This window comes from Plectropomus leopardus, chromosome 6, assembly GCF_008729295.1.
Source record: "Plectropomus leopardus isolate mb chromosome 6, YSFRI_Pleo_2.0, whole genome shotgun sequence".
In the NCBI taxonomy this organism is placed as follows: domain Eukaryota; kingdom Metazoa; phylum Chordata; class Actinopteri; order Perciformes; family Serranidae; genus Plectropomus; species Plectropomus leopardus.
This window is the reverse complement of record NC_056468.1, coordinates 27,622,126-27,649,912: the sequence shown is the minus strand read 5'-3', so window position 1 is coordinate 27,649,912 and position 27,787 is coordinate 27,622,126. Positions and strand designations below refer to the sequence as shown.

Here is a 27,787-nt window from a genome sequence, read left to right as displayed (position 1 = left end):
AGTAATTTGTTATGGCTGTGGTCTTGTGTAGGTTGAGAAAGTGAACATGGCTGTGAGGTCCAGTGTGGAATAATAAGGTGGGCCCAGCTAGGCGTGGGCAGAAACTCTGCATTAAAAGTTAGTGAGAGTCAGTTGTTCCACCCAAACACTGGCTGAAGGAAGTAATGTTTCAACAAGCCTTTACTCAAAAGGGAAATTATTTCTCAGATGACACACACCAGTGCTCCTACATAATCATTCAAATTCAGAAGGATTTCTCCTCTGCAAATTTAAAGCTGCTTAAGGCTCATTTAAAGGTGAAAATTGGAAATAATTGATATTATGGGTTTAATTATTCTCTATTTTTTAATGAAATTAACTGCTTTGGCACACTTTTTACATATCACACACTTGAGTCTAGTTTAATTACCCTCCAAACGACCCCTCCTTCCTCTCTCCCACCCACTGTTGTTGACTGGCTGGGCCGGTTACGTAACACATTTATGCCTTACGCACGTGGCCACAGCCATAATAGCTGGCAATATTTTTGACGGATTAAACATTAGCATCGACCCAGTGATCATAACGTTGACACGCAAACCAGACTTTACCTCTGAGGCGTAGAATAATGCCGAGGTCATATGAAATCCTGATCAAATAAGCAATATTTTATTGATTTTTTTATTGATCGATTTTTTTCCCACCAAAATGACTCGACTCGCCAAGACGGATTCCTCTGCACGGCACGTCTCGACGATGAAAAAATAATCCACGATGAAATGAGACTTTAGGAATGAACAGAAAAATGTATTTGTCCTTAACAATGTGAAGGTACACTCAGTTACTATATAGTGTGTTTTGGTTGTGTCATTATTGATCAGTAGAAATACTATTTTTAAAGTTTATTTTATATTAAAAATTGGTTATGTTATTTATAGCATAGTAATAATAACATTATTGTTTATATATATGTATGTATGTATGTGTGTGTGTCCACACTTGAGTATTCTGTAGCAATTTTATCATTTCTTTACCTGTCGTATAGCAACCCATTTAGAATAAAAAAGATAAATAATATTAATAATAATAATAATAATAATAAAAGCTTGGATTTATATAGCCCCTTTCATGGGACCCAAGGACGCTTTACAAGAAAACTACATAAGACATGGATGAACTAACTGATTTTACATTACATATATATATATATATATATATTTTTTTTTTTTTTATTTTTTTTACCTTTTTCCCTTTATCCCTTAACACATAAATGGTGTTTTCTCCCCCCTTGCCCCGTACACGGTGTCACCATGCCCTCAACAGACTGACCACTACTGCTCTCTCTCCCCCTCGCCCTCCCTGTCTCGTGCACCCCCCTCCTCCTTCATCCCGTAGCTGTCATCCTGAACAGCGTTGGCTGAGACGACGACTCAATACCTAAACGCCCGGATGAGAGCAGCAGGCGACGTTCACGGCAACATGGTCGCATGACTCGACCGAGTCGAGGGCAACAATTCCGGGGGGACGACAACCACTGCTGGAATCTGTGACATTTTCGACGCAACCCACGGAAGACGGTTCTGGGAAAATACAAGCAGCGATAGAGGCGTGGAGGCGGAGAGGAACGGCACATTTCCCCCCGTGTGGTGTCCTATTTCGTTGGTAAGTACATTTTGTCTGTTAAAAAAAAACCCACTGCCCCTGCGTGTTTTCTCCCAGTCGACGGGGTTTCTGTCTTGTTTGGCCACTTAACTCGCGCATTTCTTTGTGGTGAGCGGCTGTGCTGGCTGCATTTTAAGGAGGAACCGGGCCTGGTAAGTGTGAGCATAAAATAGAAATGTCTGTGTGTTTCAATGAGCCGCTGCAGCTCTTAGCCACGCCGTTAAAAAGACTTGTGAGGAATCCGTTTAAATGTTGCATTTCACCACAAGTGGTAATATTTTATCTCAGTGAGCTCGTGATATTGTTGCCACAGCTCGCACGCGACTATAACCGAGTGAATGGAGCTGCTACACGTGTGTGACTCCACATCCGATAGCAGCAGTACACAGTGTGGTGGTGGTGGTGTGTTCACCGGTCTGAACCAGTGTGGGAAACTGAGAAAAACCAAGAAAACAGGCGAGCACTTGGCCCGGAGCGCGGCTTTCACCGAGCATCTAATCAGTTCGCTGTTAATCACGCGAGTTCATTTCACTCTGTTGAGCTTTTCGTGCGCCGAGCTCGCACACTGTTTGACGACAAGGCGGGTCGACAACCGGGCATGCGCACTGTACACTGCCACTGTCGCCCCATTGCCCAAAAAGAATAAGAAGTTGGGACTTCGCCTATCCCAAACATCTCTGAAGTGCCTCGGGTCACTTCACTGAGCTTCAGGGTTTTATTGTCACTTTGCTGGTGTGTCTACCTTGATATTTACGTGGATGGTTTTATTGTTTCAGTGACACACAACCAGACAAACAGCACATGGAAACAAACCTGATCTGTTCACCTACAGATATCAATGTGCAGTGGCAGGCCAGGCAGTTATTGTGACATACAGTATGTTCCTGCTGTTGAGGTCCCGCCTGCCTTTTTTAGGGCGAGCCTCTTCCTTTGTTGCCATGATAGATAACTGTTTTCCAACAAGAAAAACACTGGAACATCTAGAGAGGAGTGGAGAGAATAACAGGAAGACCATGCAAAATAAGAATTTAGATCATTTAAAATTAGACATACTGCACTGTTAAAAGTAGGAATAAATCAGATTATGGGCCTGGCCGATTATTGGGCTGATATTTGGCATTTTGCCGATTATCTGTATCTGCATTTTATTTTAATGATCGCTGATAAAATTAATTAATGGCAGTCTAAAATACATGCAAAGAAAGTGTCAGCATGGGAAGAACTTTTACTTTTTAAAACTTAAGGGAGCTATTTTTCAAAAAATATTTTTCATTTAAATTTTCACTTGACTTTATAAAAGAAAAGTTGGTGGGAACTTGCTTTATATGATGTTGAAAGTCTCAGTTTTGATTAAATATTTGCTAAAGGCATTTAAACATTTTTTTTGTTGGGGTTTGTTATATTATAAATTCTAAATATTGACAGAAAGATTGGTATTTATTATTGTAAATGTATATTGGCTCCAAATCAGTCAGTTATCAGTCTCATTAAACACTAATAATCGTTATCACTACAGGCCCAGAAAAAACAGTCTCAGTCGACCCCTGTTAAGCAGCATTTTACCGGGTCTGCAACATACATGGTGTATGCCTGTGGTGTGCTCAGTAGGCAGAGTCTGCATTTTTATTTTATGAATGTCGTAGCTGGCACATATGCCGGATCAGTTGCTAAATTTGAGAGGCGAGAGTAGCGTATACGTCACCTCGACCACGTGTCCAATACAAACTCAAACAAATGTTGAATGTTGTTCAGATTAGCACAGTGGAATGGAGTGGACCCACTGTTGTTGCTGTTGGAGGTGGAGCTAATTGTAACTACTGACTTCTACTATAAGGTAATATAAGCTTCTTTTTTTTTCAAAGTATAATCTTAATTTGTAAAGTAACTTGCTATATAGCCATATTCATGCAGTGGAGTTTTTACTCCACAGGTGATGCCCTGTGGAAAAAGTCCTCCGATATGGCTTAAAGTACACTAGTCAAAGCACCAAGTCGATATGACAGAATTCATCGACAAATGTAAATCAGTTCTTCTCCGCTCTAAAGCAGCACACAGCAAAGCCCCTTATACGCTGCCTGTTGACGGCAGGAATTTTACACCGTTATGGTGCCTCACCGTTCTGTAAGATATGATTGCATAATGGAAGGCAAGGTTGTTTTATGTCCCACTACAGGCACACACTGTTGAGTTACACTCATGCCCATCACACCCGTTTTGATGTTGCAATGCCGGCACAATCACACACGAGAGGCACAATAACAACGTCGTTTGGTTCTGTGTAAAAATGCAAAGGAGGCAGAAAGAAGGGGCTTCACAGCAGCACTTAAACTCAATCTCTGTGTAAGAAGGGCTCAAGTTTCACTGTGCAGAGGCTGGCAAAAGACTATTTATGTCTGGTAAATAGTTTAACATTAACCATTAGCAAAATGTCAGCAATATTGGCAGTATTTTTTAGTGGAAAATCCAACCTGTAAAAATGCAGCATGTACATTATGCAAGGCTTTACTATTACAGCTGTTAAATGTTTTTAAGGCAATGATATAGGAGTGGTACGTGGTATTGGCTGGTATGCAAGTTCAGCTATCATGAAGGCAAAAATTATATCAAAACATCTCTAAATATTAACCTCTGAAATTAACACTGTGGAAGGTGTACATTGTAAAATTAAAATGCTAGCGTAAAGTACAATTACCTAAAAGTTGTACTCAAACACAGTACTGACATAGAAGTACTCAGTCACATTTCACTATTTTAATGCAGAGTAGACCGAATCCAAACCTACAGAATCTCTTGCTGACTAAAGAGTAATTTAAATAAACTAAAACAGTATTTATTGTATGACTATTGTTATGGATTGCATTATATTGTCATGTGTCCCTGTTATTTTGTCCTGTCCTTGATATTCCAACCAGAATATGTCACCTACCCGACACAAAACATATCTTATCCTATGGGCAGTGTAGTACACAGCAGTCATGCAGCCAGAGCAGAGTTAGTGAGTTAATGATTAATCTGCATATTACGATAAGAAAGAGGTAGAAAGAAGAAGAATGCTGGCTCAACCACCTCGCTTGTTTTCCTTCTAGTTGTTTTCTCTCATTAAAGCATTGCTGAGTAACATCAGTGCTTTTACACACAGTGGGGGCTCGTAAACTTCACAAAGCACATACGCTGATTGCTGTATCTTGTCTAGCCATAAAGGTTATAAGGAAGATATGAAATCGTATTACGATAAGATAGGCTGATTAATGACTTCCCTGTTTTTACACACCTTTATGCTTTATGTGAACACATGAGTGTTCAGTCTGGGGCTTCTGTTGACCAGCTCTTATGATAAGAACCATGACGCCAGCCTCTCCCATGATCCTTATATTGTTTAGAGACACACCTGTCTATGGAAAAGCAATCATGAAATAGTGCTAGAATTATTTGCATCTCCTCATACCCCTCACCAATGTTTTTATCTTATTATGTGAAGAGCTCTTACAGGGATTTATAAAAATTCAGAGTTCTTGCACCCACACAGTTTAATCTCCTGTTTTGCATTTGAAGCCGTCCGATTTGCTTTCCAAGAAACATCTCAGTTAAACTTGTGCGCTGAACCCCGGCAGGTCTCGCTGCAGTGATGCTGTCTCATCAGACAGCTTTGGCAGAGAGGAAAAAAACTAATGTTACCATTGTTGCCCTCCTTTTGACAGAGCCTTAATTAAAATTTTCTGTCACTACCTTGTGGCATTAAGGTGGGTTCACAGACATGTTGGGGACAGATTCAATTTATATGTTGACTGTAGTTTGACCTGCCCGTTGTGAGTGTAATCCCTTTGGGAAAAAAAACAATCGGGGCAGAGTGATTCACACTAAATTGGCAGTTTGGTGGCGGCAGGGTGCAGCCACAGCTTAGACCACACCGTCAATAGAGTCTCTCTTTTATGCTAACCCATAAATCCGAACGCTTCATAACAGACACAGAGCAGTGCATATTTAAACAGCAGTTAAGTCAGGCGGCTTAAGCTTGTGTTTTGGAGGTGCAGTGTTGAAGCTGGCTGTCAGTGGAGGAAGGGAGGTTTGTGTACATTGTGTAATGTTTTCATGTTCAACACGCAGCTGAGAGCGCAGAGTCAGACCAGTTTTCATGGAGATGTGCTTTCTCAGTACACGTGCGCTGGCAGTTTTGGTTTCTAAGAACTTTCTGCTATCTATGACTCCACCGTTAGTTCCAGGTCGATGTTAAATTCACCCTAGGGCTCTTGCTACGTGACGAGAATGTCCTCCATGAGTGGGCAGGTCACAAAACATTACTTCACAGCAGCCCTCGATGCAGGGTGTACCTTCTTCTTTGAGATTTTTCATGCGATATTTTGTAGACAAACAGTGGGACAGAATTGGACTGATCTGAGTTCAAAAGCCATATTTTTACAATTATCGATATGGTACTGAAACCATGTCAACCTGTCAATTGATTAGTCAAAAGAAAAAAATCGGCAACAATTATAATTTGTGATTAGTTTTTCCAGAACTGTTATCACACAAAAATAGTTAAATATTTGCTGTTTGTATTTTAAAGTGTAAAGACTTAATGCCTGTTTTTGTTTTATATCTTAAAACCTGATGAGCTCAACGCAAAGGAGATGTGTCGCAGTGCATGAGGCAAGCGGTGTCACACCAGACACTGACTAATTCTTTGAGGTGTCTGTGACCAAAGAAACACCTCACCAAGAAATCCTAATAAATGTCTTTTTTTGAAGTTAAAACTACACATTTTAGTGTGTCCTTTTGTTGTGACCATCCCGAGGAACACCTGTGTAATAATCGTGCTGTTTAATCAGCATCTTGATAAGCCACACCTGTCAGGTGAATGGATTATCTTTCTAAAGGTGAGTTGATCACTAACATGGATTGAAACATATTCAACCACAGTTTGAAAGAAATCGAGTGCATTAAAAAGTCTTAGATCTTAAAAAAAAGTGTTGCATTTAAATTTTTAGTCATACATATTTTGAGGACTGAAATGCTTATTTTAGAGTCAGATGGACATGCTATGTAATGGAAATAACCTCAAACATATTTTTGGCATTCTTGTGCTGCAATATCTTGTGACTTATCATCTGATTTATTAGTTTAGATCTAGCCTTGGACAAAACAAGGACTTCACTCTGTCCTGGGGATTTTCACTGTTTTTGTTGACATTGTTAGCCATGTGTGTTGTATGGCCCCAGGAATGTCATTGTTGGTGAGTCCCCCACTTAAGTCCAGACTGAAATATCTCAACAATTATCAGATGGATTAGGAGAACATTTGTGCAGACTGGCATGATCCCCCAGAGGATAACTCCTAATGACTTTGATGATCCCCGGACTTTTTCTCTAGTTCTTTAGTCACATGCCTCCCTTACACTGGCCTTCTAAGTTGATTGCAGTGATTCGCAGCACCTGTCCTGGCTGATATTAATGCCAGTCAAGTGACTGCTGTATTTATACTGGAGAAGTCAGAGTGCCAAAACGTTTATCTTCATTAGCTGAAATAAATACATCAGAGATATGAGAGTGTGACTTTTGCGTTCTTTCTCCCCCTCTGTCACCACCATGAGGTTGACGTTTGTGGTTTTGAGTTAGCCTAAATGTGTTGACAACTGTTGGATGGGTTGCCTTGAAACTCTCACAGACATACTTGATCCCTTTAGGATGGATTTCAACTTACTGATCCCTTAATTTTCCCTTAAGCACTACCATTAGGTCAAATTTTTAACTTGTCCACTATTTAAGTCCTCCTCAGTTGTAGTTTCTTTTTTGCTGAAGGGTAGATGTTAGTTTATTAACATGCTAAACTAAGATGTGCACCACTTTGCCTAGGCTGCACAATATATCATTTTTTAGTCATCATCACATAAACACATTGCAATATTGTAATCAGGAATTTTTTTAAGTTCATTGAAAGAGAGTATTAGTAGAAAACGGCACTTTAAAATATAACTATCAAGTGAGCAGTGCAGTATGTAAACAGTTAAATCCAAAAATCCTAAAAACTGAACCTGACACACTTCACTGGGTTCTTGTGACCAGTCATATTCATGATGCAGTTGGCCTTGCTGACTGCCCAGATGTTGACCCTGCGACGATTTTTTCATTGTGGCAGACTGCCACAAATAAATGGATGTGCGGGAAATCCTGGACTATACAATGTGACGTTAAATCAGTAAATAATTCACATAATCACTAGTAATGAAAATCATTGTAAGTTGCTGCCCTGCAATGTAACATAAAAGCTGCCCTCACTCATGGTACAGTACAGTGGCTTTTAGAAATTAGTAGTGAAAAAAAGAGAGGATATGACCTTGATCTTGCGGACCAACATGAGAAAAAGCAATGTATGGAAAATGCACTGGAGTCGGTTCTGGTTTCCATGACGGTAGGGCCCCGTGCAGGCTGTCCCTTCTGCCAGTGGGTGTGTCTCCGTCTCAGTGGGTGGAAAGGCAGTTGGCACCGGGGCTGGCAGTGTCACAGTCAGAGAACAGTCTGTCTCTCTGATCGGCCCACCTCGCCCTCGGAGCACAATCACACTGTTATGTCTGAGCCCTCCTTCGCCATGGCAACATCACATGATAGCACAGAACGAGTGGGAATCCAATTCATGCTGTGTGTGTGTGTGTGTGTGTCTGCTCAGTGTTGCTAAATCCACGTTGTTGCTTAAAAACAGGTTAAACATGTCATTGATCATGTGGAGCTGATAACATGTCTTTTCATGAGTGTCTTGCACCAGACGGAGGAGAGCAGGAAAGGTCGGTATGCGAGGGTTGTTTTTGTTGTTAAAGGAAACTGGGAAATGCTCGCATTAGGAAGCTGCTATCAGTCAGTGATGGAGAAAGATGCTGAAAACAAACTTCAGAACAGCACTTTTTCAGACATCACATTTCCGTGAGTCTCTTGATGATTTAATTTCCGCATTGCTTCAGGGTCAGGGCACCATTAAAGCTTGGAGAAAATATCGAAACCATTTCCAGCTCTTAATTAGACTACTTTACAACCACTGCTCCAGCTTTTGCTCAGTATTTAACCAGATCTAAGTTGCCTGGATGCAAAAAATACTTGAGGCTGCATTTATACACTTAAATATTTGTGGTTTGCACACATGTATATGTATGCAGCTGGTTTCAGGGAACTCCTGTCTAGTTAGTGGCAATCTTACAACCGATAAAAATGCTGGCATCCCATAATGCTTCTCTGTCCTCCTGTTACTGCTGTCACGTAGGCCTGCATTCTTCTTTGACCCTAAAGTGAGCCTTAATAGCTCGTAATGCTCAGAATCTTTACCGACATGTCTTTGCAGAATGATTGCGGTATTTTTGAGGGTTTTCCTCTGTCTTCTTGACAAATATCAGCACTTAAAGTTAGCATTGACTCAGTTATTTAATCACGCGGACAGCCATAGGCTTCCCGGTAGTTTCCCCGTCTTGGTTACTTTGAAGTGAGAGACCCTCAGTTAAATTGGCGAGGGTGACGCATGCAGGAAAACCTCTATTCTTTAAGTTATGGCCCCCTTAAAGACAATGATTATTCCCATAAAAAGGAAACCCATGCCAATTTACATGTAAACAAATAATTAGAAATGTATTACCCCCAGGTTGCGTGTGACTGCTCATGCTGGTTGCATGGGTTTCTCTGACCTGTTGTGTGTTTTTGGCCCCGTTTGTCCTCTCCACTCGGGCCATGAGAGCCGCTCTGTAGTGTTTCTGGTGGCCTTCTGTAAGCGGCAGGGTCCGTATCAAAGCGCTGTCACACAGAGCGTCTCTTGTTTGGGTGCTGGCCTGGTGTTAACTATGCTAATGACAGGCTTACTGCTGAACTGTGAGGCATTGTGCTTTTATTTGTGAGAGGTAGAATGGACATTATTTTCCTGTTCTTCTCACTCAAGTACATTTGTTCAGGAGCACCCACACCCAGGGCTTGACTTTAATGAGTCATCATTTTTGCCACTAAGGCCTGGGGTCAGTTTGAGGTTTTGGAAAACTTGTGATGGCAAAGCACTGTCGGAAATACTGAGAGAAGTTTGGCAAGAGTTATTCTTGGCTTTTGGGATGATCTGTCGGGTTATGTCAATGACACATGTAGTTATTTTTGTGTCTCTCTGCTTCTGTTACCTATAGACGGCCTCCAAATTTCCAAAGATCAAGTCACTCAGGAAAGATTTGGCAAAACTGTTCAGATGGGCATGACAAAATATATCATGAACATTATTTTCGTAACTAAATATTGCAGTGTGCATCACTTCTCTCCTTTTTGTTGCTTAATTTTGAGCGGGAGGTTTGGTTAAAATACAATAACTTGTGGTTTATCATGATTTTTTCCCCACTGAATCATTAATGGTTCTGTCTGCGGCATTCAGAGCATTAATATACCAGCAAATCAGTATTTCCGATGTAAAGACATAGTGGAGTAATTGCGTCTTGTGCAAAGAATGAAGTCACGCACCCTTTATGTGTGCTGTAATGTGAGCTTCTCTGTGGTTTGGTAAACCGGCCCAGCAGCACATGCAAATGTGTATTCCACTGGCTAGCTCATCGCCGCCACTCTGCACTGTGCTCATAAGGCAGTTACTACTGTTGGGTACTGAACTTAAGGGTATCCACTGAATTACATCACTGAGTACTGATTCACCTTTAATTCATCTGTGCCAAACTTTGTTACCTGAGAGTGCAACTTGGTGAAAATGACTGCTTTAGATGAAGCAGTGCCCCTGAAGGCCAGCCACAGAGCTTCAAGGACGGCAGCATAGCGTCATGAAAAATACAATTTTTGTTTATTTCAGAGAAAGTAAAGTAGTGGTGGGTACCAGCAGTAAATGGTAATGGTAGAGGGAGTGGTTCAAATGTGAACTGTCCCCAAAATTGAGGTAACAGCTGAAATCAGGATTGAGTTGTTGCAGCGGAGTCCACCCATCAGCTCCTCTTCTGTCAGAACTGTCGCCGTTGTTGGCACTGTTTAAGGAGTTAGCACCGTTGGCCTCTAGCTGCCGGCGCAGCCACCTCACCGTGTCCAGACAGCTCATACACGCTGAATTTTGGAAAGAGTCCCTTTAAAGAGTGGTAATTCAGCTGTGCAAGAAGCTGATCTAGAAAAATGGACACTTTCATGCAGTTAGAGGGAGACAATCTTGTTATCATAAACTTCTTATATATTTTCTAAGTTAATTAGCCAGGCATAAACAAGACATGTTTTTTTATTTTTCTCTCAAGGGAATAGGAGCTTTGGGATTCCTTTTGTCTTTGTGAAAGTTCTTGTGAGTTTGTAGAAATCTTGATGTTTGAACAGGTGTGGGCTCACGTGTCCATCTTAGCTCTGCTCTCCTGAGTGCGGTGAAGGGTGTGACAACTCTCGGGAGATGAATGATCGACCTGTCTGCGCAGGTCCACACTGTTGTGTTGATAGTGTTACCGCCTGTTTGCATTTGATTGTACGGATGGAGCAGGGCTCCATGTAAGGATGAGCAGCTGGCTGACTGGTCACTGCACACACTCATGTGACACTGGCTATTTCTAGCCAAATCATTCCTCCTCCCTACTGCCTTTAGCAACACGACCGAGTGGTGGATATGTGACACCTTAGAAAGCAGCGAGGCTGGAAGGTGGGGGCAGTTCGTCAGAGTGCAGTGGTATCTACCCAGAAGGCCACCTTGTGTGGGTAGGAACAAGCTAGGTAGAACAATGGCATGTACGAATGTAAACAACAGTTGAAGATAAGAGTTAAATGAAGGTATGGAGCTCATCTGTCCTGACATGAAGCCAAGAGAGCAGGCAAGGTGGAGTTTCTCTGAGTTCTGACTTTGTTGCTTCCTTAACAAACCATTTAAAAATCAAATTTTCTAAATATCCTACGTCACCTCAACCCTGAAATAGATTACTTTGACAATCTAGTTAGCTCAATAATCAAACAGCCAGAAGTAAACCCCTTAAGCACCCTCAGCTCTCTCCTGCATGTCTCTACTGTAACTGAAGATCTTTGATGACATGTTTGCAATTTTTACTTCTGGCATCGATAACCCAAGTTTTTCTCAGCATGCGGGTCAGCAGCATTACCTAATTTGATTGATAGGGTCGAGGTAACCTGTCCACACATTCTCAGCGTCTCGTTCTACATGGTTTTTGAGATGGTATGCCGTCGTCATGGTGTCTCTGTGTCAACATATTATATAATAGAGCCTGCATACATACGTTTCTCTGTGTAAAGTAGATGTTTGATTACATTTTAGAGACATCTAAGATGCAGTATTGACCCTAAAACTGCAAGTCAGTGTGCTTAGTTAAGGGGACAGCTCAAGTTTTATATGTAACATCCAGGGTTCCCATAGTCAGAGAAAACTTGGAAAAATTATGGAATATCACAATCATGTTTTCCAGCCCTGGGAAACCAATGTTGTTATTTACAATCATTGAAAGTTTGTAAAAGTCATGGAATTTTGTTGTGTGAAGAGAAATTGTTACAGTAATGTCCCAGGAATAACCTTCCATGTAATAAAACATGAAGACCTATTTATTTTTTTTAGCTGTCAATGAAACATAGCTTTAATACGTGTCTGTGTGATGTTTCGTTTACCATGATGTACATTTTTCCATTTTTTCCCTGCTTTCTGTCTCTCCCTTCATGTATGCCGGCTAGTTGAAATCAAGTTTGAATGTGATATGTTTGAAAAATGTCAGGCAAATGGGCCAAGGAAAAAAAGTTATGGGTCCTTGAAAAGTTCAAAAGCAATTCAGTTTTATTTATAAAGCCCAATATCACAAATCACAATTTGCCTCAGAGGGCTTTACAGCGTACAAAATCGCTCTGTCCTTGGACCCTCACAGCGGATAAGGAAAAACTCCTAAAAAAACCCAAATGTTTAATAGGTTAAAAATGGTAGAAACCTCAGGAAGAGCAACCAAGGAGGAAAGTCATGGAAAAGTTTTGATAATTTGTCCATGAAAGTGAGAACCCTGAACATCTAGGAAGATGAATAATAGTGTGAAAGTCCAAACTCTAAAGTACTGCAGCATTGTTAAGTAGATTGTCATTTCACTTAAGAGACATTTAATTGTACAGTGTTGAGGAAATAATATTGTAATCACATATGATGGCTGCACTGAATCATGTTACGCTTTAACAGCATTAAAGGACTTTTCATCCCCTTTTTACATGGGACTTAATTAGGGTGTTCAAACTGAGTGTAGGATTTGATTAGTGATGTGATAAAGATCTTGTCGCCCTCCTTTTTAATAATGGTAAATTGTATAATTGGTCCTTTTTAGATCTATGGCAGTCCAAACAGAGAAATGAGCACAATTTTGGAACAGAGCCTGGAAAATGCACTGGCACCAAAAATACTTCTGTACTACAAGAAACCCTGGGGAAAACACTGCAAGTGGAGTGTGCACAGAGTAAAAAGGTCCTTCGGTGAAGATGCTTTTCTAGGGTAATGTCAGGGTTTTAACCTGCGGGAGACAAGGATTAAATATAGTTGAAGATCTCCAGGGTTCCCTGCACTGAACAGGTGATGACATCTTCATAATGTTTCACACATTCCTGCTCCGATGTGTCTCTACAGGGAGTGACCCCCACCACCCAGTAATGCTGAGAAGGCTTACCCAGCTTCAGTCTGAACTACAGTCAACAAACCTGTCAACATAATCTGTTCACATACACTCTCCTGTTTGTGGCTTGCTAAATGCATGATATAGTGCATTTCTTGCCTGTTGCCTGGGGCTCAACTATTTTTTATGCATTTTTTATAGCAAAATTTTCTATTTGTAGGGATGCATGCATAATTAAAAGTGTCTTAACAAGCTGCAAAGTGAAAGTTTAAGGAGGTGAAAGAGTGTTAAATGTTTTGCTATATAAACACCAACAGAGTGGTGTTTTTTATTTTGGCTTAGGTGAGGGACATACAACTTTAAATAGTATTTTGAATTCCAAATCCAGATAGTGAGTTTGAAAGGCAAGATTTCTCTGAAAATCTGCAAAATCAGAGCCTCTATCATAGCCAGGAATTAAAAACAGAAAAACAAAGTTTCCAACGGTCCTTCAACACATCATTTTTAGGAGGATTTGCATTTTGCATTTTGCTTTGCTAAAATTAGATGCTTGTTTTGGTGATAATGAATGCTTGTGCTGTTTACTCATTTCATTGGTTCCAACGCTGCTTACATTAGGTGTTAATGCAAAAAAATTGATGGTGGAGGGAAGGTGAATGATTAGGAAAAACATTTACAGCTTCAGGGACGATCAAGATGAGACAAAAAGTCACACCTCAGCCGAATAAAGTACAGTTCCTTAGAGGGTTTGGGTCAGGTTTAGGTAGGGTTAACACATATCGACGGGGAAACAGTCTCAACACAACACCAGTCCTTTGTGCTGTGTGACTGTGTCTTAGTGTACTGTTCCTCATTTTAACACGTATTTATTTATTTTGGGATTGGGAATCGCTCTTACGTTTAAGTCAAAGCAAACAAAAGTCCGTGACTCAGTGTATGCTGGCCATTTTCTATTTCAAACTAAAAGTTCTTTCAAATTAAAAGCCCTCTAGTGTTTCATACACAGTCCAGCCAATTACTAGGCTTCTACCTTGTCATGTTGTAGTAAAGCAAGCAGGTGGCTGGAAAGTTTTAGTGACAAGGAGCTGATACATGGCGATGTCTGAATCTCTCAGTTAAACTTCCAAGCCCATCATGTCATAGTTTTAAACTCAACACTGTAAAATCTTTGAATTATGACCTTCAGGATTTGAGGCTGTGAAGCAGTGTCCTTGTCAGTCTCTGAAGCTAACTCTACTAGTGAAAGTGCAGACTGGTGAGGTGTTGTCAGCTATCAACACATTGTCAAATGTGACATCCCATCAATGTGATATTATTTTTATTAGAGGCAGATGTCAGGATTAACCAGTTTTTCAGTTGCATGACATCACAGTTTCATAACTGTACCTATTGTAGAAGCTATGATGGCTACGTTGTCCTGATTCCTGCATTGCTGCCTGGTGAGAATGAATCTCACAAGTCTTTTAACACGTGTGTGTCCGCTGGTTGGCTTTGTGTTTGACTCTCACCTGAAGAGCTGTAAAAATGCCGGAGGGAACTTATATTTTAGCCTTTTATTTTCCCACAAAATGTGTTAAAACAGCACAGTTGGAGCATGTTTTATATCTACAAAAACATACCTACATTTTGTACACCTAGTTGTTGTATATGGAGTATATCAAATTTGCAAAGGAAGCCGCTAAATGCAAACACTTTGGATACCTGCCAGCGTCTCTGTGATAATCATGCCCCACTGTATGCCCAATTGTAGGTATAAAAACCCAAAAAACAACAACCTCGAATTGTCACCGAATACTGAATTAAAGCGTATTGGAGCATAGTTTAGTGTGTGGGCTTAAGTTTTTTAAATTGTTTTCTCTTGTATCGTCTCTTGCCCAGCACCTATTTTTTTGTCATCTGGATGTGCATTTTTTTGTGAACTTTTTGTCATTTATAGAAAATGACAGCAATTTTTATGTAATACAGTTCTGAAAAATTGCAGTCACATAGTTTTCTCAGATCACCCTTAATGGAGAGGCTAAACCCACTGATTTGTTTTGCCACAGTCTGAAGCTCTCATTGTTTGTCCTATTGCAGCTTTATCTTGCTCCTTTTTATCATCTGATGTTTAGCACCAAAGAGGAAAATTGAAATTTAAAGTAGAGAAGATGCATCTAGCTGAAGCCGTAAACAGTGTCTTCACATTGTGCTGTAATGGAACTATGTGTCATACAGCAGCAATGACCAGATCGTTATAAAGTAATTTTTAGGGTAAATAAAATATACAAGCATTTTTAGAATAGAGGATTACTTCAGAAGAGGCATCTGTATAACTCAGCAAATTTTCAATGAAAACAACTGCAGACTGCAGCTTGCAGGAGGTGCCGTAAGACAAACTGAAAGAGACAGCAGTAACCTCTTGCAGTCGCTATGCTGTACAGAGAGTGTTTACACTTTAAATGGCCTTTATAGTAAACTTCATGCATTTAAAATTCTTATGCCTCATGAGAAGAGAGGATAGGAGCTTCATTTTGCCCCCTCTTGGTAGGGCATGACGTTGTTCTGATTTAAGGCTGGATGGAAACGTCTCAAGGAAATGATTTATCCCAGCAGGATTAGAGGTGACCCAGGCAAACCCACCCTCCTCCCCATCTACCCTCCATCACCGGAACACCAGCAGACCACTTGTCACAATGAGTTTCATTCAGTGTCGAGCATGCTGCGACAGCACTCAGACACAAAGAAAGTAGCACATGCCACACACAGCCTCAAACGATGCTGTACCCAAAAATATCTCTCCCTCGAGTCACTGCAACAGCTGTATTAAAGCTTTTTGTTTAATAGTCTGAAGTGGTGGTGTTTTTTAGGCAAGCGAGTGACAGACAGAACCGGAGTAATAACGCAGACATTGAAGGAGAATCAAATTCTCCTGTTTGTCAACTTTGATTACATCATAAGTACTGTATTTGTTTGAGTATTCCAGGAAAAAACATTCAGTTTTACTTTGTGCATCTGCTTATAACAGGATTTGCAAACTTGCCACATGAATGCAAAAACGAGCACCTGTCCTTTTAAGTTGTAAAGTACAGTGTGTGTGTGTGTGTGTGTGTGTGTGTGTGTGTGTGTGTGTGTTTGCACGCGCGTGCGTGCGTGTGCGTGCGTGTGCGTGCGTGTCTGCACCATGTGCTGCTAGTGTGCAACACAACTGGCAAACATGTGATAGATAACACTGGTCACACAGTGTGTACAGTGTCATTTTTTAAGATGAACTCATTCATGCTTCAGAGGGAGTAGTAGCAGTTGCAGCTGCATGGATCTAACCCTCCGGCCAGGCAGTATTTTTACTCTGCTGACATTTCAAGATTGTGATTTTGTTGCTGCACATATTTGTTTACTGTCAGGAACCTTTCCGTGCACTGAACAGTTTCTATCCTCATCAATCTTTTGGGAGGGAAGCTGAGTTTTTCGTAGTTCAGAAATCTCAGTTAGAATGGATCCAGCTCTTGCACAACACTGTATCCTCGGTGGCTTAAAAACTTGATGCTGAATGTGAGTTCTCTGGAAAATTCCCTTATCTGTCCAAAGTTTAAATCTGTAAGATTATCTCTAGGTTGTGTTGTAGTCTGTGGTTTACCTTCAGGGTTTTTGCTTTAGGATTCACTGTTGTATAAACATTGTAAGGACATACTGTAGCCGAAATATGTTCCCTAGAGGGAATACAACATACAGTAAATCTCCCACAGCGAAGACATGCTGTGCTGAATTCCCCAACACTTTACTCTACAGTATCATGTTCACATCTGACCAGCTTTATTTCCATTCCCCTTTTCATGCTATTGTAAGAGCACAGTGCAAATGTTTTGTTAAGTCCACTCTACTGAGTGATTTACATGCATGTTAAACAGCCACAAAACCTTCAAACTCTTGATTCAGGTGCCAATATAACCCAGCTTCAACACAGTTACTAAAACACTGCCTTCACTTAAGTGGGAAAAAAACTTAAACTTTGTGTTAATATAGTAAATTGATAACAAAAATAATATTTTAATCAGAAAATCTGATGACAAATTTAGAGTAAACTCTTTAAGGAAAAAAAAACCCAACAAAACTTTGTTTATTGGGTTTTATATGAACATGCAATAGTGTCACCAGAGCATTTTGAAAAAGTGAAGAGGTATATATACCCTTTGTATAAAAAGGATATCATAAAATTTAACAATTAACATATTGCTAATCCCAAGAACAGCTGACAAAGACAATTGAAACGGCACAACCATGAACTTAGAAAGCCCCCCCCCAACCCACACACACACACACACACACACACACACAAACACAAAACACCAATTTTTTTTTTTTTACGTGACCGTTTTTACTTGTTTATATAGACAATATTCAGAGGAGACTTTCAGTTCCCGGCCCTTGTAAGGGTTGTTTTTTCCATCAGTTGCCAACTTAAAAATAAGCCTTGAGATTGTTTTTTCCATCAGTTCATAAACTTAAACTTAAAAATAAACGTCTCCCGTGCGAGACCCCTTGATGCGATTACGGCCCACTGCTGAAGTCGTCATGTGAAATTCCCCTCCTTGTTGTGACCACTTTAAGTGCCATTCATGCAGCTCATTCTGTGTCCTATCAGCCGCGGCTAATGCTAGCAGCACGTTTTTCAGCATTACTCTTAGTTTTCACCTAGAATAACAGTGCCGGGGTAATCCGCTGACTCACTGACTTGCAGGCCTAATCCGACTGGCCTCGTGTCTTTTCTTCCGCTGCGTGTTGGCTGCGAACGCCAAGGTTTAAGGTGTGGTTAATGCTGTATGTGTGCATAGGTATGTGTAGAGGCCTGGAATTTCTGCAAAGTGGTGGCAGAAAAAAGGACCCCATGTCCCCCCGACACCGCTGCCACGTCTCCCACTACGTGCGCACAGCAGCAGGTCTAATCAAAGCGCTCTATAATTCTGTTAGCTGGGTCATGTGCTGGAAGCCAGGATTAAGAGCAGGAGGGCACAGGCCACTAGATCCAGCTTAGGAGGGGCGTTCTCTCTCTTTCCCTCTCTCTCTCTCTCTCTCTCTGTCTGTCTCCCTCTTTCTCTCCCATTCTGTCCTCATCTTTTAACCTCAAATGTGGGGACACAGCCATGCAAGGTCACAAATGTCCATCCTACTGTAGTAAGACGGAATGAGTAGAATCAAAAATACAGTTTCATACTGTACTTAATAATATTCACAGTTGGTGTATCAGCTTGTTTTCTTCTTTACCTGCTGAATTACTTCCTGAAATCTGTCTGCAGACATTTAATACTGTGTCACAGGAAGCTGATGTCCGCACCGATGCAGATACTTTGAACTCTGTTTATGTGTCTAATTCCCTAACCTTTTACCACCTGCTGTTCTGCGTTTAGCACGCCGACACTATGTAGAACTTTTCCAGGCTGCTACTACTATATAAAACTACAGATATGAACATGTAACATGCATATCGATATATGAGAGTCTTGTCTTCTCAGCAATTTTGGTAATTTTCAAAAAGAAAGACTTTTCATGAAAAGAAGCCAATTATAGTGTACAGCAGAGGACCTTGTAATTAATTTAGATCACTTTCTATCATTATGTTAATCAGTGTCAAAGACAGCTCTAAATTTACTTTGATTCAATATTGCCAGACAATAAAAAATCAATAGGGGATGATTACTTTTTTTAAGCACAACTGAAACCTTAAAGTTATGGCGTCTCCAGGTGTGGTAGATCTTTAAAATGCTGTTTGAACTTAGAGTTAATAAAGTGAAAGATCACGGTTACTGATTGAAACACCAGGATCTGTAGCAATTTTGCATTGTTTTTTTCCCCCCTTTTTTTTAAAGGTCCAGTTTTGTAGGTTTTAGTGGCATCTAGTGTTGAAGTTAGAGAATTGAGACTTATTCTGTGTGCCAAGCATGTCGGAGATCTATGGTGGCCAATGCCAAAATGCAAATGGCAATATACAGAGTCATTGTTTTTTTTATCCATTCTGGCCTTCTGCAGAAACAGTGGACTCAGCAGAAGAGGACCCACTCCATATGTTGTTATAAACGGCTCATTCTAAGATTACGGTTATTTTTAGGTGATTATAAACATGGGGTGCCTCTTGAAAGTCAGATTTTAAAATCATCAGTCGGAGACCCTCAGTTGACTGAGATTGCTACAAGTCCAGCAGTTGTTTTTTTTTCTGTGCCGTGTACTTCTGGGGATGGTTTGGACCGCAGATTGCTGTGGTGTGTGCTGTTGACTGTCACGCTACTCTTTGATAGCAGTTGCGGGCATGCAGGCAGCGGCAAAGAGGGAGAGAGAGACTGCACTGTCAGGTGAAGAAGTGGTGAATTTACAACTCCCAGCAAGTTAATAGGATACAGTCTCTTGCTGTTGTTGATATTCACTGTTGGCAAAAAATGTTGTTGGGCATTTATGACCCGTTGTTAGAGCTGTTAACTTATATTCAATATTTTGTAAATGCTGCTGAACATCCCGCTGAGCCTGTTGGTGTAGAAAACAAAACAAATGTAAGAATATTTGTTTTGAACAGTCATATCTGATTCAACTGACGTCATTCTGAGTCGGGTACAGCCCTGTTATAAACTAATGAAAACATAGTCATGAATATTATATAATATTTCTACCAATAGATGTCACTAGATACACACTTCACCTCAAAACCTGTCCAGATTCTCAGATGGATCACATGACTCAGGTAATCACATGATTGTCACATGTCAACATTTTCAAAAAGCTCGTTTTGTTGCGGCTCACACTACAACATGAGTTCAAATGCATTTGTAGATCTCCACCTTGGAGAACACTTTCATTAAGATTTCATTGCAGCAGCATGTTGTAGATGGGAGGCCAAAACAGAGCGGACAAGATGCATTTATTCTTATTAGTGTGGAGGTAGCCTAAAACATCATTAGTCATGTCTGTACCTCTCCTTTCTCTCAGTCTCTTGCCCTTTTTGTGCTACATTTCACTAATACCGGCACCCACTTTGCCCCAGTAACACATTTTAATACCACAGAGCATGCCAACAGTAGATTACCAGTCTCAGCAGTTGAGAAAGAGGCAGGTAGGTTGGAGGTCCTGGCCGGGCTTCGCGAGAACTGAGCCAGATCAACATTTCTCCGCTTCCACACCTCAGATGAGGGAGAGATCGGGAGGGGTAAGCAGAGGAGGAAGCACAGGGGTGAAGGGGGCAGGCTTTGCTATCGGGCACCTACGCCGATTCGTGGAAGAGAACTGGAACTGTCCGGCTAAAGCTGAGTGCGGGAGGAGGGGGGTGAGGAAAATAGAGAGAGGGTCAAGGGTAAGATGACTCCTACGCTCAGGAACATGGAGGCAGATGGCAGAAAGAGAAGAAAGCCGAACTGCAACCTCAAAATGCCGCTATTATTGGTATGTACCAAGCCTTATTGTGTCGGTAGCTCTAAGATGTGAAAGCTGGCCAACAAATAAGGCCCCCTTACTGTTAGTAATAAAGTAGTTGGCGCTGTATTCATGTTTGAGGCACATTTTGATTGGTCAATTAGGATCCCTGTTGTGAGCATGGTTTATTCTCAGAAGTGACTAATAGAGTCTGCCGGCCTTAAAGCCTTAATTTGGGCACTGCGTCCATTGTGGTGCTGCTATTTTGGCCTTAGTGGTTTTAATGCATTGTGTGTGTGTGTGTGTGTGTCTCTCTGTGTGTGTGTGTGTGTGTGTGTGTGTGTGCGTGCGCGCGCATGCATGTGCTCATCTGGACATCTCTAGAGAATCTTTTCCAGATTTATTAACTTACAACTAAAAGACTGCTTGTTAAAATAATAACAGTCTTCAGGTCTTTTGAAATATTCAATCAGTGATATCTGTGTACAATTTATTTTATTGCTCGCATTTTGTTGCTTTAAATGTAAATGATTTCTCTTTTAAGATGCCTTCATTAACAAACACAAACAGTGTAAGGACTCAGTGTGTCTGTCTCAGTCACTTAAAACAGTTGTTACAGACACCCGAACAGGGAGGGGTCGCCGCAGCCACTTTGCCATTTCAGGGTGAGGGAGTCAAACCCGTGCTCAGTCTCCACTGAAACCAGAGAGAGCTGACCTTAAAAGAGTATTTAAACATAAGGCTTACTCAACGCTGCCAGAGGGGGGCTCGATTGTTTGCTGTTGTAACGCAGCCTGCTTTAGTGTTGGCTCAGATACTTGTTCAGTCGATGGAGTGTGAGACTGACATTTCTATGATTTTGTCATCCTCTGTAACTGTGCATCGAAAAAGGTAGCTTGCCGACTACCGTAGTAATCTATAGAGGAGATATCAAAGACGAGTGGCACGGTCTTTGGCATCGTAGACAGCAGACTCTTCTGTAACAGAGGTCTCATTAGAAATAGTGATGAAATACTGTGTTTTTAGTTGGCAATAAAATGGTAAACCTGGAGAGTAATTTATAGAAGTTTTCAGATTATCATGTCAACGTCTGTTTACGGGTCTCTGGGAATACTACTATATATGTAAAAAAGTTGTATGAGGCTCTAGAGGGAGATGCTCGAAACCTGATAAAAAAAAACATCAGTTGTGGCTGTGTATGTCCTTTTCGCCATTCTGTATCCCCTATCTAAATTTAGACATTTTTTCGGTCTGGGAACACAGCACAGGCAGAACTCTTAATGAGATCTTTTTTCCTCAGCAGCAGTTTGTGTATTTTGAGTTGAATCAGTTGATCTGATCACAGCAGATGGATGGATGCGAGGAGTAGCTGCTACAGAGGCGAAGGGATAGAAAACTTTTAGAACCAGCACAGCGAATGGTTAAGTTTCACTTTCACTGCATCTGACTTTCTGCTGCTCTGTTTGTGCCCAGACAGAGAGAGTCTGGTGCAAAGAATAACCAAGCAGTATGTATATAATCTAGTAGCACTCCTAATGGAAGTCAAGCTCCACAAATAGAAAATCAAAATGAACAAGTAAATGAATGTGTGGGGAACTGTCTTTATCCTTATTATCAACCACACAAGATATGTTTAACAGATTAAACCTCCATTGCACAATTTGAGGCCTACAGCAGCCTACAATTTAGTATTAAATATTGCAATTAGAAAATTAGGTGTTTTTGGCCAATACTAAGAGCCAATCATCTCTGTGATCAGGTGACAGCCAGGTGTTTTTCATCATGCTCTGGATTTTGCAGTCATGGAGAGCAACTGCAACACTTGGCCCTAAAAATTGCAGCCGCCTCGATCTCGTGCATAATGTCAGTTGGACAAGTTGGTATGGAATAAAAAAAGATCATATCTCTGCTTCTGCTGCATCAATACTGATAATTAACTCTAAGTGATTTATTACTGTTGGCTATTGTTTGCATTTGTCGGTAGAAAATGCCAATGGCACAAAACCCATTCATCTGAGTTTTTAATCGTCAGCAGTATTTTCATTGAGTGTTTCCAACCATTAATGCACTTCTTTGATACCCCAATTTAAATTTAAAAACGAATAAAGTCACAACATACTGTCAGTTCTTGTGTCAAAGTTAAATAAATGTTTGAAGGAAAGAATATTCATAGAGCATGAAGTTAAGAGGCGATTTTATTTCAAATAAGGGATCGTGCCCTGAGATTTTTCAGTGCAGTCTTGGGACTTGAGTGATAGCGAGGAGACAGTAGGACGATGATAACTCATCTCTATCGGGGTACATTAGTGGAAAACTGCTGAAAACTAATGATTTAGCTTCGGGCCCACTTTTTTTTTTTGACAGATCGCCTGTGTGCTTGTAATGGCCGTCAGAAGCAATCTGAAGGATTACCAGAGTAACTTGCTTCTTGACAACCTGACTTAGTGCTGCAATGCAGACCCATGGCGGCAGAGAGAAAATAGAAGGAGTGAGAGGATTTATGGAAATGTGTGTGTGAGGAGCCTTTGAAGACAGTGTTGAGAGCGACATGCTCTACGCAGTCATGCACACTGTTGTTGTCATTCTTAAGCGACCCCCCTCCTGTTCATGGAGGCTGACTGATCTCAACACTGTAAAGAGTGTGTGTGTGTGTGTGTGTGTGTGTGTGTGTGTGTGTGTGTGTGTGTGTGTGTGTGTGTGTGTTTTGGTTCTAGGAGAGAGCGCCTCCCTGCTGCGAAGCACAGAGTCAGAGGCAGCAGGTGCAGCTGACGCAGATAGGCTTTTTAGCAGGCAGGGCCAGTTGGGGGGACAGAAAGGGAGAGAATGAGTGAGAGACAATCGAGCAGAAAGCCACAGGAACTCAAACAAACACAAGATCCGACCTCTGAGCAGCACCAGACAAATGAATTCATCGGCTTTATTCTAGTCCCTCCACGGTATGTGAGAACGAAGGGAACAGGACCTGAACTGCCCAGTGGCACCAGACTTAGCTTCATTGGTGTACGTGAGTAATGTTTTTAAGTATATGGTCAAAACAGGATTATGTGCAGGTTAAGCAAGAAACTGTAAGACTTGAAGAATTTGTGTGTGGTGGGTAGATTGTGTTTGTGAGCTAAGTTGCTGGAAAAAAGTTAAAACATGTATTAAGATGTCCGAAACATTTTTTAAAAAGTTTAGAGTATTGTGCCACAGTCAGAGTTTAGAACAAAAAGCTTCAAGTCATTTGCTTCTCTTACTTTTAGACTAGTTCATTAGAAAGGCCTGATGTCTGTGTGTAAGATCTTTGTAGGCATGCTTTGTTATCGTAAATATTGAGAACAAAGCTGCAGAAATTAGTCCATTAGTTGTCAACTGATAAGTTAATTTCCTACTAATTTGGTAATTGATTAATCAGTTTGTTATTTTTTATAAGAAAAAAAATCTTTTGATTCCAACTTCTTAAATGTGAATATTTTCTGGTTTCTGCACTCCTTTGTCACAGTAAACTGAAAATCTTTGGGTTGTGGACAAAACCAGACATTTGAGCCTGCACGGATTTTGAGACAGTGGGTCCCTGGGCAAAGATATGTAAGGGGCCCCACCACTCCTTTGAGTCTCTTGTGGGTCAGTATATGTTAATCATAGATGTATAATAATAGCTAAATAATGGATGACAAGATGGTGCCTAGTCACTCCTGTAGAGTTGCTTGCCTGGCGCATATGGCAAAAAAAGTTTCTAGCTTCTGTATATATATCCATGATATGCAGCCCACTGATAATGCAGTCTGATGCATCTTTTTGTGGATTTGTGTCTCTTTGTGGCCATTTTGTATCTCCTCATGTTTTTTTCTGTGTCTTTTTGACAATTGTTTGTGTCTTAGAGGTGTTTTTATATCTTCTATGGTTGTTTGGTATCACTTTGTAGTTATTTTGTGTCTCTATGAGGTTGTGTAGTGTTTTTTGTCGTTTTGCAACTCTTTATGGTTCTTCTGCTAGTTTTTATAGATAATTTGTGTCTTTTTGAGGTAATTTTATGTCTTTTCTTGATTGCTTTGTCAATTTGTAGTTATTTTGTGTCTCCTTGTGGTTGTTTTGTGTCTTTTGGTAGTCATGTTATGTCTCTTTATGGGACTTTTGCCAGTTTTTGTAGTTACCTTGTGTCTCTTTGAGGTAATTTTATGTCTTTTTGGTTGTTTTGGGTCTCCTTGTGGTTGTTTTGGGTCTCTTTTTGGCTGTTTTGCCCATTTTGTTGTTTTGTATCTCTTTACAGTTCCTTTGCATCTCTTTGTGGTCTTTTGTGTCTTTTTGTGGTTATTTTTTAGTTTTTTACATGTTAGTAGGTGTTCCTTTAAGGGGCATTTATCAAGGCCTGGGGGGGCCCTGACACTTTGGGCAGGGTGCCTGTGCTCAGTAGGCCTGTTCAGTGATCCATCCATTCATTTAAAGACCTCATCTTTGATTTGTAAAACACTGATCAACATTTTTCACATTTGTTTTGACATTTAAAGACGAAACAACTAATCAAATAGTTAAGGCAATAATCGGCAATGAAAATAAGTGTTATTTGAAGCCATAGTTAAGGAACCACTGAGGAGACGTGGACTCTGGCTCTGCTCTGCAGTGAATCTGATCCGCACTCTTCATTGTGTCGAGGAGAGCCGCCGTCTCTGCCTGCTGAAACCAAGTCACATAAAGACATACTGTCCAGCATGTCTTCGCCTTTCTCTCTCTGCCACAATTGTCCCTTTCAGGGAAAGTGACAGGTGGATCGTAGCCAAATGACAGTGTTGAGATAGTGCGTGTGACCGGTCTCTGTGTTACCAAGAAAAATGGCCCAAAGTGGCTCGGCTCATTTCATCGTATCCAGTAACAAGCAGCACAGATGATTGTGTAACTCAGAGCTCACATGATGCTCTCCTCTTGGACATGTGTGTCAGCATTTAGGTGCCAAAATGTGCATATTATATTGACCAGAGTAACCAAGGGAATGCTTGTGCTCTGAATGCCCTTGATCCGTCGGCATGCTTTTCTCCGGCTGTACAACACATCCACACGCAGCCTCACCTCCTCTCCCTCTCTCCCTCCTCCTCATTTGGTTATCCTCTTCCAGTCATTGGCTGCCTCCTCTCCATCTGTCCATCCTCTCAGCACACAGACAGCCAGTCAGCGCTACACCTCAGCCTCTCCGGCATTTGTCATTGGATAGCGTGTGCTGTGAATGCGGATACTTTCCTTTAAGAGGCAGTCTAGACTCAGCTGGCTGCTCTCTCTCTGTTAGCTCCCTCCTTCTCTCTCCTGCAACACCAGCACAACCTGCTGATTCCCTCTGTCCTTCCACTCCTCCTCTCTTCCTGTCATTAGCTGTTTTCCTTCACTCTCTCCTCACAATTTTATTTCCCATCATATCACATGCTCACCCCCAGGTTTTATTCCCCGGTCTGTTTTTCTTCTTTTTCATTCCTCTCAGTCTGTGTTTCTCTCTCTGTCACAGTTATTTTGTCTTTGACATTCATTCATCTCCACCACTTTCTCACCCTCCACTGATGTGAGGAGACATGAAGGTGAGTGGAGTTGATTTCCAGGCCTACTTATCTGTTTGTGTCCGTTTTTTGTCTTGCCCTATCTCTGTTTTTTAACTTTATAAGCCATCTGGTAGATGTGAGCATCCGCTGTCCTTGGAGGCACGGACTGCAGCTGCGTATGCTTCAGGTGTAACAATTAGCCAGCGCTGGTTATGATGCTGCTGTGAGTCATCATCTGTGTTCCAGCTCTGGTCCTTTCAGCTTGTGCCTAGAGATGAAGGGTTAGTTGATGAGAGGAGGAGGGGGGTTGAATCAGTGCGTGGATAGTGCAGCCGCGTGTCAATGCAGACTGTAGCTCGTGACACAGTGTTTTGCACCAGCTGTGGCTGTGGTGCAGTGGCATTTCAGGCAGATTAATGAGCACTGTACAGCAACGACAGAAAACAGTTAGAGAAGTGAGTGCAGTAAGTAGTTTCTCTTCACAGTCACACATCCAGAGGTCAGTGCTGTAACAGGTAAAATGCTCCGCTCTGGTTGCGATGCTGGATATTTCCTTCAGTCGAAACAATGTTAATATTCTCATCATGTATTGCACAACTTCCTGTTTAAATTCTTGGATGTGTCCTCTAGACATCCTGATTAAATATTCCGTCACAGATAACTTGAAGACCTAATTTCGTCTTCTTTCCCCATGTTGTGTTTTTTGTGTCAGTGCCCTCATTATGTGCTTAGAGTTTTGCCACCTGACACCCACAGGAAGAAAATGCGTCTGCCAGAAATAATCCTCAAGAGCATGTTGCTTCACAGAGGATGACACTTTCAAGTGTTTTTATTTGGGGTAGCTTTTTTTAAAAGGACAGCAGTTCATTTCAAGCTGAATATGAAATGGCGAATCGGTGTTTCCTCTAGGATGACTGACTGATGCAAGGATTTCAACTTTCATTAACATGGAGAACAAAGAGGGCAAAACAGCATCACCAAACATTCACCATAATTATCAGCAAGTTAGCATGCATTCACTTCAAAGCTTGTTTAGAACAGGTTGCCTACTGATGTTATCCTCACTTCACATGGTCAGCTGACTTTGATAACAGACACTCGACTGTCCTGCTGTTATTACAAACATGAACGTCCCACTTGATGAATACAGGGAAACATGGAAACTGATTTTTTGCATTATTTTGTACGCTAAAAATAAAAAATATTTGTTTGGCTTGTCAGGGGTTCTGCCACTTCTGCACTTATATGTTGCTTTTCTACCGTACTTAGTGGTCAAAGTGCTTTACAGTTAGCTCCCTCCACACTCACAGCTGCCATGCCAAGATACTTGCCTGCCCACTGGGAGCAATTTGGGGGTCACTGTTGACTTGTTTAAGTACATTTTAACAGGAGGTGGACATGAGGAGCAGGGAATTGAGCCATCAATGATTGGTGGACAACATGCTCTACCTCCTGGGCAACAGCCAGCCCCATGAAGCGAAGGCTGTATTTTATAAAGAGCAAGACATGGTTTACTTAGAAAATCACATAATGCTGATCAGAAGAAAGAGTAAGAATAATGGCATATGGAGTATTAAAAAAGGAAAACTTTTACTAAATTAGTGGTGTGTGTGAGTAATAATAGGCACCAGGGCACACTAGTTACTAGTTGGCATAGTCACTTGTTACGACCTGACACACTCCACCCACCCAAACACTGTTGCAGGACAGGTACTGC

General features: G+C 41.1%; 1 protein-coding gene across 6 annotated transcripts in view; it reads left to right on the top strand.

Annotated features, from left to right (window-relative positions):
* The first annotated feature begins 566 nt into the window (after positions 1-566).
* slc20a2 (solute carrier family 20 member 2) overlaps positions 567-27,787 on the top strand; it is a 65,593-nt gene continuing 38,372 nt past the window's right edge. Inside the window, exons 1-2 of one of the 6 annotated variants that reach the window (XM_042488875.1) lie at positions 567-786; positions 1,375-1,641. The gene's annotated coding sequence lies outside the window, so the exon portion shown is untranslated. Of the gene's footprint in view, positions 787-1,374; positions 1,642-20,505; positions 20,600-23,365; positions 23,574-25,828; positions 26,110-27,787 lie in introns of those variants that run through there. The other 5 variants (XM_042488876.1, XM_042488877.1, XM_042488879.1 and 2 more) reach the window with 5 other exon arrangements.